This window comes from Anthonomus grandis, chromosome 1, assembly GCF_022605725.1.
Source record: "Anthonomus grandis grandis chromosome 1, icAntGran1.3, whole genome shotgun sequence".
Taxonomy (NCBI): domain Eukaryota; kingdom Metazoa; phylum Arthropoda; class Insecta; order Coleoptera; family Curculionidae; genus Anthonomus; species Anthonomus grandis.
In genome coordinates this window covers 36,532,501-36,546,046 of record NC_065546.1, presented here as the reverse complement: position 1 = coordinate 36,546,046, position 13,546 = coordinate 36,532,501, and the positions used below count along the sequence as shown (strand labels likewise).

The 13,546-nt window shown below is 30.6% G+C and overlaps 1 protein-coding gene across 9 annotated transcripts in view; it reads left to right on the top strand.

Annotated features, from left to right (window-relative positions):
- Positions 1 to 13,546, top strand: part of LOC126738206 (ankyrin repeat and fibronectin type-III domain-containing protein 1) — a 495,291-nt gene that overhangs the window by 429,740 nt on the left and 52,005 nt on the right. The window lies entirely within an intron of this gene.

Here is a 13,546-nt window from a genome sequence, read left to right as displayed (position 1 = left end):
TTAAAGCTTTTAGGTTTGGCAAAAAAATGGATAATAAGTGTAGACCTATAAGGACCATAAGGTGGTATGCATAGGAATACATAGGAATGTGAGAAAGCAAATGAAGCGACTTGAACCTGGAGACGAAGACATGAGAATCGTTTATATCAATAGCGGTCCAAAAATTGGGTTAGCGGAATTTCCTTCACGTATTAATGATGTTAATGGGGCAGTTTCCAGCTTCTATGGTGTTATTGAATGGTATAAATGAGGTCTTTGTAGAGCGGTTCATTGTTACGGAGATCGTAAAAATAAATACCGCTTTCACAGCTACATATATACAGACCAAATCGTAGCAGCTTAAGGAAAAGTTCAGGATACATAGTATATGGAAAAAAGATAAAAAATGAACAATTGTTTATCTACTCCCGTGCGGTTTGTGAATGCTTTTGAAGGCGTATTAGTCAGTTTCACTCTATCTACCGATTCCACTCAATTATAATTCACGTACAACTGGCTTCTCAAAATATTCATATTTATAAATTAAGTCATGAGGATATATTATCATCCTTAAAAAAAAACTGAAAATACGAAGACTGCAGGGTTTAATACTGTTTCTTTTCTCGTTTCTCTTATGTGATTATGTTTCTGCTTTCATTGAACCTCTGTGTATGCAATTAGTGAATAGGCACAAACGCCTTACCAACGCCTGGAAATAAGAAAAAATTTGCCCTGTCTTTAAGTCAAGAGAAAGAATTATTGTGGAGACTTATCGCCCCATCTCCAACTTGTCCAGTTTTTTAAGACCTTTGAGACATGCATTTATAGAAACCTGTATCACTAATTTACATCTTATTTTACTTAATAAACCTGGTTTCTTTCAGTGTAGATTAGCAGTCACTAAATTAACATCATATCTACGCAACGTATATGATGCTATAAATTTCAAATGTTAATTTGATGTACCTACCCAGATTTTGCTAAGGCCTTTTATAGGTTTGATCATTGAACTCTTTTCGTAGATCTTTATAAAATGGGCTTTTATACATGTCTAGTAGAGTTTTTCATCTCCTACCTATCCATATATTTTTTATCTCCGCAATTTGTGGGGTTCAATTGCTTCAGATCATCTACCTAAATTCCCTCAAGTGGTGCCACCAGGGGAGCTAACTTGCGCAATTTTTGTTTTTGATTTTTATCAATGACATTTTCATAAGGAAGGTTTTTCATCTTATTAATAATCGGCCTGACTATATGCAGTTGCAAGAAAATCTTGATAAATGATGTGAAAATCACAGACTTCCACTTAACGAGACTCTTTGAAGTTTGATGTTGTTATTTGTTACATTACTGAATTGAATGTATCATCTGTCAATATTTACATAATTGGTTTATTATTAGGATTTATTTCCCGTTAGACAATAAAACTTTAAATTTGAAAATGGATAATAATATTAAACTATAACAGTAATAATAATTACCATAACAAAACAGAACTATGATATTAATAATTCACATTCTATATATATAATAATTCACATTTATAGAATTTACTATGTACCCCTAATGAAGTTCTTAAAATAGTTCAACGATTAAATTCAAAGTGCAGCATACCCTTTATAAAAAAAACTAAATAAACAACTGTGTAAGGCATTCTTATATTTCCAGAAATTGCAAAAACAAACACTTAGTTACTCCAAAAATTAAAACAAACTTGAACCAGAGATTTCTTAACTATCTTACACCAACAATTTTTAATTAATTCCAAACATCATTAAGAGTGTTTATAAAAACATTTAAAAAATTATATAAATATTTCATTTTCGAAAATAACATTAAACTTAAAAAAACTCTTTATCCAGGCTGGATTTTTGTGTAAATAAATTAGGCTAGGGTAGGATGATGTGTATTTATTTCTATATTTTATTATTGTGGTTCTTTTTTTTTGTAATAATTAACATATATTTTAATTCAAATTATTTTCTTATAAAAACAATTAGAAGCATATGCAGAAATTTGGTTATCTAGGTGCACAATTCGAAAAAAGTCTATGTTATCCATCATATTTATTTAAGTGGAAATATGAAATAAATAAATATAAATATAAAAAAATGATAACTGTCTAGAAACCTAAATGTTCGATCAAAGGCATTAGTATATCCAAAATTTGTTCCATGGAAAAGTTAAAAGATATTTAATAATAATAATAATAATAATAATAGTAATAATAATAATAATAATAATAATAATAATAATAATAATAATAATAATAATAATAATAATAATAATAATAATAATAATAATAATAATAATAATAATAATAATAATAATAAGACGTTTATTAGCCACCAATACAAGAAAAAGCATAATTACAGAAGGTAATATGATTATATACATGGAATTGAATATTAGAATATTAAACAAAGAGAGCATATTAAAAACAATAGTTTTTAATATGTTATATAAAAAATTTAGTTAACACAAGTAAGGCAACTAATAAGCCATGCATTCAGACTTCCAGAAAAGAAGGAAACAACTTCCTGGGTTCTGTTAAGGCTTATAATAGAAGAAGTAAGAGAAAAAAACAATTCTTATAGACAAACTAAAAAAAAAACAAATAGGTAGGCATATACTTATGAGGGGAAAAAGCAGTAGGGGGAAAAATGGATGAAACGGAATGAAAAAATTCTTTTTTTTCTCTTTTCCCTTCTTCCCCCTTTCTTCCTTTTTTTTAAACAGTTAATTTTTGAATAATAAATGTTAATAGAATATTTTATTATATGTTGCATTCAGTTAGTTAGCATGTGCGTAGTATTTTAGTAAAGAAAGGCATTCAAGAAAAATTAAGTTTGATTTAAAAGAAGAAGCTTGGTTTTTAATTTAAAAGTTTTTTCAGTGACAGTAAAATTAATTACTTTGAACTTATTAATCAAATTTGGTACGACATAAGAAAAGGATCGCTTAAAGAGTTCTTTGCTATGGCAAAGAGTTCTTTGCTATAGAATTGTTAAAATATTTTTACGTCTTATATAAAGATTATGCACATCAGTACGATAGGTAAGCTTTTCAAGTAAGTAAGGCGGAGTTTTTGATTTAAGAATTTTGTAAGAAAAACATAAAATATGTAATATTCGTCTATTGTGCATATTTAGCCAACCTGCTTCTTTTAATTTATAAGAAATATGTTGCCGTCTTCTTATACCAAATATAAGTCTTAAGCAAGAGTTTTGAAGTTTTTGAATTCTACCTGAGTCGGAGTTATCGAGACATGGTCCATAAATTGTGTCGCAAAAATTTAACGGTGATAGTACTAAAGCATCAGAGAGCAGTTTTTTGATACTTGAGCTTAAAAAATGTCTTTGACGATATATTGTTTTTAAGGCAGAATATCCATTTTTTACTTTAAGGGTAACATGTTCTTTGAATCTAAGTTTATAGTCCATTACTAGTCCAAGATTATTTGCAGAGTTTTTAAAACTTATTATATTGTTATTAAGGTGTACATTTAAATTATTTAAAATATTAGTTCGATGACTGTCACTACAAAAAAGAATAGCTGCTGATTTAGTGGGGTTAATCTTTAGAAGTAATTTTTGAGTTTCTATATTTAAGGTATTTAAATCCTTATTTATATATTGATTAGCTTGGACAACATTAGTGTGATGAAATGAATAAAATAGCTGGGTGTCATCTGCATAGCAATGGTGCGTACTGTGTAAATTTTTTTTAGTAATTTGTGAAGTATAAAGAGTATAAAACAAAGGTCCAAGAATGCTACCTTGGGGCACCCCAGAGGTAACATCCAGTGCATTTGATTTATTGTTATTAAGCACTACTCTTTGTTTTCGATTAAACAAGAAAGAAGACACCAGCCAGCGTGCCAACGCAGACTCAGCAAAACCCATATATTCTAATATAGCCAGTAATATTCTGTGATTTACCATGTCAAAGGCTTCAGAAAAATCTAAGAGAACCAACACCGTAGCTTTATTTTTATCAAGTTCCTTAACGTTAACGTTAACGTCAAATTACATTTAATGTTCCTTAACGTTAGACGTTAAAGAACATTAAATGTAATTTGATTTAAAAGTCCAAGGCATTAAATTTAACAGTTTAACAGTTTGATAACAAAAACCAGATTAAACTGGAGCACCTATCATGAACTAATTTTACGTTTGATCGATTAGGTATTACTTGCCCATCAAAATGTTGCATTGGAACATCTACGCAATTATAGCATATTCAAGTTGTGACCTAAAAAGAAAACAATCTACAGTCTTCATATCACTAGATCAATTGAAAAGTTAGTTCTATCATCATGAAAAATTTGGTTGTTAAAGTTGAAATTCTCATTGAAAACAATGCGCAGATCATTATCTTTGTTTTTATATAGCAAATTCATATTCTTCATAGTATACGTTGATTCAAACTATTTTAATTTTATTAATGAAAAACTTAATATAAAAGCATTTATTAATGTTGCAGTTCAGGTTATCCTCTCCAATTTAAAAGAGTATCAATGTCAACAACATTTTCATTTTCAATTTTGAATTGAAGGACGATAGGACTGAGGCTGCCCAGATTTAAAACGCACAAATTGATAGCAAGATTGGGAAACCAAATCATAATGAACGTAAAGCTATTAAAGTTACCCTTGGGTGATTTTGATGATGTTACACTTTTTTTAAGCACAAAAAAGAAGACAACCAAGTCAGTATTTTCAGTATGTATGTACATATATACAGTTATGACCCTCAGGCAGCTTAGCGAGATGGATGCTGTTAAATACGAGCTTAAATATTCTCTACATAAGTCATTTTGGTGGTTCTCTTCTGAGGTTAGTGCAAAAAACTAGGCGCACCTTTATTAACACCAGTCAACAGTACCTTTTTTTATCAGGACATTCGTAGCCTAAACACTATAACTGAATCCTTCCTTCTTGCCGTCACTGCTCTTAATTTTGACATTGTGTGCACCACAAGGACATGGCTAAAGAGAGAAGTATCCACTGCAGAAATATGTCCTGATATAATACTAAAATGTCTATCGATCCGACGAATTTGATTTTGTTAACGCTACTCGTGGCGGTGATGTACTTTTAGGAGTTTCTAGCAGGTTTATCAGGTTTAGGTCAGAGAAAATTAATTTAATTGAGTTTTGTAATAGTGTTACACCTTTTATTGATATTATTTGTTGTAAAATTACTATTAGTTCATCTTTTCAGCATGAATCATGTTCTAAAATTTTGAAATTTTTTTTTGATCAGCTTACCGTGCATAACGTAATCGTGCGGGGTGATTTAAACGCGTCTGATTTTTATCTAAATTTACTTCCAGGAAAGTGTTAAACCACGAAAGTGTAAATAACTTTGCTACCCCATTTATTCTTTTTTAGTATAATAAATAGTTAATTACTATAATAGAGTACTGGACTTCTATCAAACTGTTCTATCAAATTTTAGTTGCACCGTTTGGCGCAGCGAGATGCCTTTCGTCATGAAAGACTTTCATTATCGATCACTTGAAATTGATCTTACTATTTCTTGCCAGCCCGCTGATAATATATAATAGAACTTAAAGAGGATTTACCTCTTGTCTTTAATTTCAGAGAAGCTAATTTTCATCTTCAAGTTGTAGAGACTACAACTTGATTCTTGAGGCAGACTAGTCTTTTGTGTATTTATCAACCAATATTAAACAGGCATGTAGTGCTCTGTATGTCACATTAATGCGATATCTATTGCCTGTGACCCATTTAAGCAGAAGCGCAAACGAACACTTATTATTCTTGAAAGCTGACTAATAACATATATAAGAAGGAAAAGGAAGTTTAAATTGAATTGATCGGAATATATCGCAATAAAATTTTATTCCCTGAGACACATTGTAAAAGATTAGATTATAAATAAGTTAATTATGAATTATATATGTTTTAGACACTGAGAGAAACATTTCTGCGGATCCATACAGCTTCTGGGCCTTAATTAATAATAAAAGAGGACGCTCTAGGGTCCCTGATATAATGAGGTTGCCCGATGATAAGGTGGTAAGGAAGTCGCAAGGCATTGCGTCTTTTGTAACGTCTACCAGGATCGATCCTTGACTTCTGATAACTTGCTCCTTTTAGGCATATCCAGGTTTAAATTTTCAACTGATAGAAGACTCAACAATCTGGGGTCGATAGAATACTGCTTTTTACCTAAGGATTGTTTTTGTGTCCTGGCCATTTTATTGAGTCACATTTAATTTAATCCTATCTACAGATCAAATTCCAGATATATGGAACATGGCCAAAATATCACCAATAGCCAATCTCAGTTTTCTGCAATTGTTCAAAATATTGGTATAAGTTATATTGAATCTGTTTTTGTTCGGCAATTATTAGCATGGTTTTCTCAGATGTTATATATACCGATTTTCAAAAAACTTTTGATAGAAGTGAACACTATAATTTATTGAATAATTAATGCACTATAGTTTTTTATGCAGGGTAATTAATTAATTTTATTCGTACTTAATGGATCGCAGTTTGATTCTTTAATGATCCCTTGGATGTACCTCAAGTTTTAAACTTGGGTCCGTTGTTATTTAGTTGGTTGGTTCAGTCTCCTGCCATAGGCTGCCTTTTGCCGTTGACTGAAATTAAATCAAAAAGTTTTTATTAAAAAATCTTAACTAATAATAGTTCACACTGTGATTTTTAAAATTGATGCACAAGATATGCATCATAAAGCATAACGGTGTAGTCATTTGAGGGCGGAATATCAAGGCATAGAAATAATAACCAGTAATCATTATTATCGAGTCTCTAACAATCAGGGAACAAAGCCTGCTGGGTGTATCCCAAACTCCCCTACTAATAAATCAGTGTATGTAGATTCACTCATTCAGATCAGTGTATGTAGAATTCATTAGGCTTTTCTCTCCAAAGCCTTCAGCAATCCATTTCATACAACAATACATTAGTAACCGAGGATCTACCTTTCAATAACTTAAAAAATCCTAATAACCTTCCACACTGCCAATTCAATTTATTGTATATGAGCTTATCAAAGAGCTTCGGAAGTTGATTGTTTGAACACGATAGTTTTTAACAACATTATGACCTTAATTAAAAATAGTGATGATATAAGTCCGGAAAGATGCAACAGATCAAGGACAAATTGAGCAGGATATGGAAAGGTGTGGTAGGTAATAGTAAAGGAGCAAGATTGAAAAAATTGTTAGACAAATTATCTGGATCCAATTAAATATAAACCTCTTAAAGCGAAATGGTAGGTTTACAGAGTTTGGGAGTTCCAAGTAAAGTACAATTTGTGGTATCATAAACAGCAGCAACATGTTGGTCGAACAGATCAATAATAATATAGGCGTCATCTGCAGATAAATAATCACGATGCATATGATTTGTTACCGAACTACATTTTCTCTTGGCATTAGTAAATCTCCAAAAATTCTAAGAATTATTTCTATATTAATAGTTTTCTTAGTTTAGTTTCGTTTTCTTATATCAAACTAGAATAAATAATTTGAATAACACTATAGTATTTCTCTTTTACACTCACTCCTCGAGCTAAGAAATTAATAAATATAGTCGCCTTCGCTCTTATCGTGCGGGTTCAAAGGTCACCACGTAATATGAATCAAATTGAAAAATCAGTGGCTGCCAAAATGTTATTTCGAGAGTTTAACAATACATTGAACGCCGTCATGTGACATATTAAAGCCGTATACACCTTAGATCATAGTTATTAATTGACGTGATGTATTTAACGCCGTAAAAATGTCTGCGGAATACTACGGATCTGAGACTCGCCATGTAAAATATACGTTGGTTATGTCCTTTCATGACGTGAAAAAGCCCATAAGTATAAAGCCCATTGGGTATACGCCTCATCGGTATATATGCCTAGAATCCCCGATATTCTGCTAAGTTGCCAGACATAATATTTACTTTTCTTTTTTGAAAAATTTTCCGAAATAGACGGAATTCTTAATAACAATTTTTCTTTACGCAATAATATCTAAATCTAAGCATTTTATATTTTTTTATGAGAGCAAAAATGCCTCCCTAGCCTTTCATTAAAATTGTACATATTTCATTTAAAAATGGTTGTTACCTAAATTTTTGAGAAATTAGTATACGATTTAGCATGACCCTATGTATGTGCATAACATACTAATTTGTCGATTTCAGGGCACAGCGTCTAATTTTTAACGATTATTTGATCTTGTCTTCTTCTTTGCTTATGTGTGATTGTGTTTTTTTGTAATAATTATTGGGAAACTATACATTTTGGTATAATGACAAACAATTAATTTGTATTGTGTGTGATGCAGTGTAGTCAGAGACCAGAAAACTACTTTCTTTGTTTAAAGGCAAGTTCATGTTACAATCTCACTTTTAAAATGACATTTTTATTTTATGATTTATTATTTATCGTTCGACCCAATCTATACGTTGATGCACAGAAAATTAAAAAAGTTGTGTTATCTTTTCTTTTATATTGGTTAAAAGTCAAACAAAGGTAAAAAATAACTAAAAAAAAAACTGGTGAATGTGGCGGGCATTTCTATCTTCCAGCGCATTCACCAATTCATCTATTTAAATTTGTTTAAAAAGATAAATACGAGGCAAGCTACGACAGTTCTTTAAAATGTCGTTTTCTTAAGACAATTTTTTTTACACATTACAGGGCAAAAACAAAGATTAAAAATAACTTTAAAAAAAACTGGTGAATGCGGCGGGCATTTCTATCTCCCAGGGCCTTCACCAATTTATTTACTTAGCTTTTTTAAAAAAGATAAATACGAGGGGAGCTACGACAATTCTTTAAAATGTCGTTTTCTTATGAATATTTATTTATTTACCCATTACAAGGCAAAAAAAGATTGAAACTAACTATTAAAAAAATGGAGAATGCGCCGGGCATATCTATCTCCCAGCGCATTCACCAATTTATTTATATAGCTTTGTCTAAAAAAAAATGTTGTACTTTTTAATCATACCTAAATAATAAACGAAATGCAAAAAGAAAACTAATTATTTTAATAACGAAAAAGAAAATAAGGGATTGCTTAGAATGTACAAGAGGAAGTAGCTAAATCGCTTAGAATTAGTTTAAGAATGGTGCAAAAGGTTGTATATGAAAACAAGAACAATCTTATTTCCAAGCAGGAAACAAAGTGTAAAAGGAAGAAGCCGAAGACTGAAGATTTAAGTGAATGTGTAAAAATGAAGTAACAAATTTGACTAAAAAAAGAAACTAATTATAACTGTCATTATCACTAATAGAGTCGGAAAACTCTTGGTCATTTTCCGAATCTTCTTCAAATGAAGCAATGATCAATGGTTCAATTTGGATATCGAGTACTTTTTCTCTCTTCCACCAGGTTCTAATAATGTTTTCTGTGTGATCCACTGATTTCCGCCAATACTCCTTTGTGATGTGATTCAATGCCTCATTCCAAACAGCTTCAACCTGGTCAGATCTAAGATCTAAGCCCAGCACCCACATGCTTCTCATAATAAGATTTTTGACCCTGCCCATATAAGCTCAATGGCATTAAACTGACAATGGTATGGTGGCAATCTTGAAACCTCATGGCCATATTCACGTACCATTTCGTCAACAGCATATATTTTTGGTCTTTTCAGCGATTTTGCAATTGAAAGAAGTTCGGATTTTAGCATATATGGCAAGGGATTCTGATTTTCTTTTACTAACCATTCATAAATTTCGCTTTTTCTCCAACTTCCATTTGGTTGTTTATTCAAAATTCTTGAATGATACGACGCATTGTCTAATACTATTAAGGAAGGTTCTTGCAAGTTCAGTATTAACTGTTCCTTTAACCATTTTTCAAACATTTCGCATTTCATATTGTCATGATAATCCATACTTTTAGACTTAGAAGAAAAAATTAAACTTGCACCTGGAACGAATCCCGTTGAAGACACGGCATGTAAAATAATAAATCTTTTTCCCTGACCACATCCTTTTTTTCTTTTCACGCTTTTCACAGATTCATCTTGCCAAGATTTTATTCCATTCCCGTTTGAAAATATCCAAGTTTCATCTAAGAATACCACTTTCCTTAACTTTGATTTTTCATTTTTCTTGTGTATTATATTGTCTTAAAAATCCTATTCGTTGGCTCACAATATTTGGTAGTTCACACAAATATCTTCTATTGCAGTCTTTTTTATAGCGAAAACCTATGCTTTTAATTAATTTTGATAAAGCAGAAAGTCCAATTTCCAAAGTGCCGCGTTGCTTTAAAACATCCCTCAGAAATGGCACCGTTACATTTGTTTTTAGCCTATATAGTTCATAAATCCTATCCCTTACTTCCATTTTTACACATTCACTTAAATCTTCAGTCTTCGGCTTCTTCCTTTTACACTTTTTTTCCTTCTTGGGAATAAGATTATTCTTGTTTTCATATACAACCTTTTGCACGATTCTTAAACTAATTCCAAGCGCTTTAGCTACTTCTTCTTGTACATTCTTAGGCAACCCTTTATTTTCTTTTTCGTTCTCGAAGTAATTAATAACATTAAGTAGCATTTTTTTGGCTTGAGGATTTAGAAATCCACAAAAAGGCTTTTTCTTTTTCATAATTTGAAATTTAAATTATCTTGTGACAAATAATGTCATCCGTCAATCGAAACGAGACAGGCATGTTTGTTATGAAAGTAATTGTTTTAGAACCACTGACATTTATCATTTTATCTTCTTTTGATACATTAACGCTGCATACATCTGTTTCGTTTATCTGACGCGTTGTAGTTAAAAAACGTTGTTGCGCAAATTGAAATGAAACGTAACTACAAAAGTTATATTTTTCCTTCCCAATCAATCCTCCAAACAAGAACAGAAGCATTTCAAAATTTTGAATTTTTAAATAGCATTTTAGGATTTATAGGAAGAACGTTTATTACTTCATAGAGTTTCAGAATAACAGGGTCAACACTTAACTTCCTAATAAATCAACCTAATTTACACATGATAAATAATATTTACCGCTTTCATTTGCCGGGCACACTTTTTGAAACAAGATGTGAAATGAAACATACTCGCCAGTTATTTGGACAGTTCATGCATTTTCCAAGATTAACATTATACCAAGTAACTTCTAATAAGTTATAATCCCCCAAAAGTAACAACTTCGGGTATTTTTGGAAGATAACTCCTACTGACTTACAAGAGTCAATGTAGTGTTGCAATGGCGTTCTTGGTAGCTTCAAAAATTTAATTTTCAAAATATAATAATTAGGAGCATAACGCAAATTCTTAAGAGTAATAAATTTTTAAGGAGAATATCAGGGTATAGGCTATCAAAGATCTTCCTGATATTACAGAATATGCCGTGCAACTAATTTCACTGATTTAACTGTATTATCAAGAATTTTTTTGCTTTTTTTAGTTGTTGTTAATTTTACCAATTTCTTTTAAAAAAATTAATGAAATATTTAATACTTACAGGAACGTAGTTTAATTAAATGAATCTCTATCGAACATAATTTCTTTTTTATCACGTAAAGAACCTTGAAAACAAAATTTGCTTATGTAATTTGCCTCATTGCATACAAATGCCCTTTGTATGATTTTTTTGCTTTTTTTAGTTGTTGTTAATTTTGCCAATTTCTTTAAAAAAATTTATGAAATATTTAATACTTACAGGAACGTAGTTTAATTTAATGAATCTCTATCAAATATAATTTATTTTTTATCACGTAAAGAACCTTGAAAACAACATTTGCTTACGTAGTTTACCTATTTATAGTTTGCATACAAAGGGCATTTGTATGCAATGATTTCATTACAATTCTTATAGTCCTTAAGTCTGAGATGAATTATTATAGTAAGAATGCTGTTTCTTCAATATTACTACCTGAAGAACCCATAAAATCCTAATTCATGCACGTTTCTTAAAAATACCAGCAATCTTACACTTTTGGTACTTTTGTCTCAAAAAAAGTTTCAATTAAGTATCGTCTTTGAGCCAGAAATAGATATATGTATTGTGGATGATAATGCAAGTTTATGACCATCGTTAATATCATCAAGTCATCTGCAACTGCCGATTTGTCATAAATAATTTGGTAGAATCATTAGACATTAGGATAAATAAAGATCCTTAGGTATCAGATGATTTTTTTACTTTTCTTCATCCCTACTATGAGTCATTGCTTTATTATTGCCTGAATAACATTAAATAAAACTATTTTATTGGGGCGTTATTCAGACATTATTTATTAATTTGAAAACTTTATTTATTAGGCAAAATATACAACCAGTATCTTTTCCGATCCTTTATCTGCATCAATTTTTTTTAAATTTTAACACAGAAACAAAGTCACTTTATTAATATTGTGATGTCAATCAGATAACTACTAATTGACATTAGAATATTGAGGATTTTTTAATCCAAAGAGCACATATTATTGAAACTTAACAGTACTATCGTCAGTTTTATTACAATTATCGTTACAACACATTAAATCCCAGTTTAAAACGTGTTCGCTCGCTTTTCCATAATAATTTTTATGTTTGTTTGTGTACGCGGATGCGTGACGAGTACATGTAAGAGGATTTCCGATAATTAAACATTTTATTTAATTTATATTTGATTTTGCAATTAAAGCTGAAAATTCATCATACGAGTTTTCATAAAATACTAACATAAAAAACGGCAAATTAACCAACTGAAGGCGTTTCTCATGCTTTACAATCGTTCAACAATAGAAACTTATGCCAGACTTACGTACACCTAGCGACGAAATATATTGAGAAAGTTTTCCATGCCCGCCCATCCTAGTTCCTTCATTAGAAACTTTTTTCGCTTAATTTCAAAGTATAAGTTTTCTGGTAAGTAAATGAAAAAGTTTCTTATAGGGGTCTGGATAATAGCTACAAAACTATTAGGGTGGGGGCATCTGGAAATGTTTTATTCGGTTGCTATATAACGAGTAACGATTTCCCGATAATTCCGTTATACTTTTTTTTATATTTCTCCTCTTCGGTTCGTTGTGCCACAGAAAAGGCTATAATGGAACGATACAAAGTTAAGAAAATTACATCGGCGGTCCTTTTTTATCTGTTTCTGTGCTGGACGTGCCCGGGATATATCGGTAAAATCTATTGGTTTTCAGTTTTTCTTTTCTCAAGGTTCGAATACATGCGTTATTAAATTATATACTAGAAATAATAAGTGCTAAAGGTCCATTATGGCATGTTAAATTTAGAATATTTTTTTTATTTAAAAAAGAACTGTAAAAGTATGAAATGTTTGCACAATTTGATAACAGCGCACTTATACCAGCAAGATTGCCAAATTTATTGATTCAGCAAAGCTCTTTACAAAATCATTTTAGTTAAAATCTGGAATATTTACAATTGATTGGCCAAGCAAAATAATGGCGACTTTTAAGGCAAAAAGCTAAATTCAAATATTATTTTTTTCTTCATTTGAAGAAATATTAAGATATATATTCAGGAAACATAAAGGCAAAGACAAATAAAACTTCATTGTTTAAATATAGAGGTGTTGTTAGAAAAGCT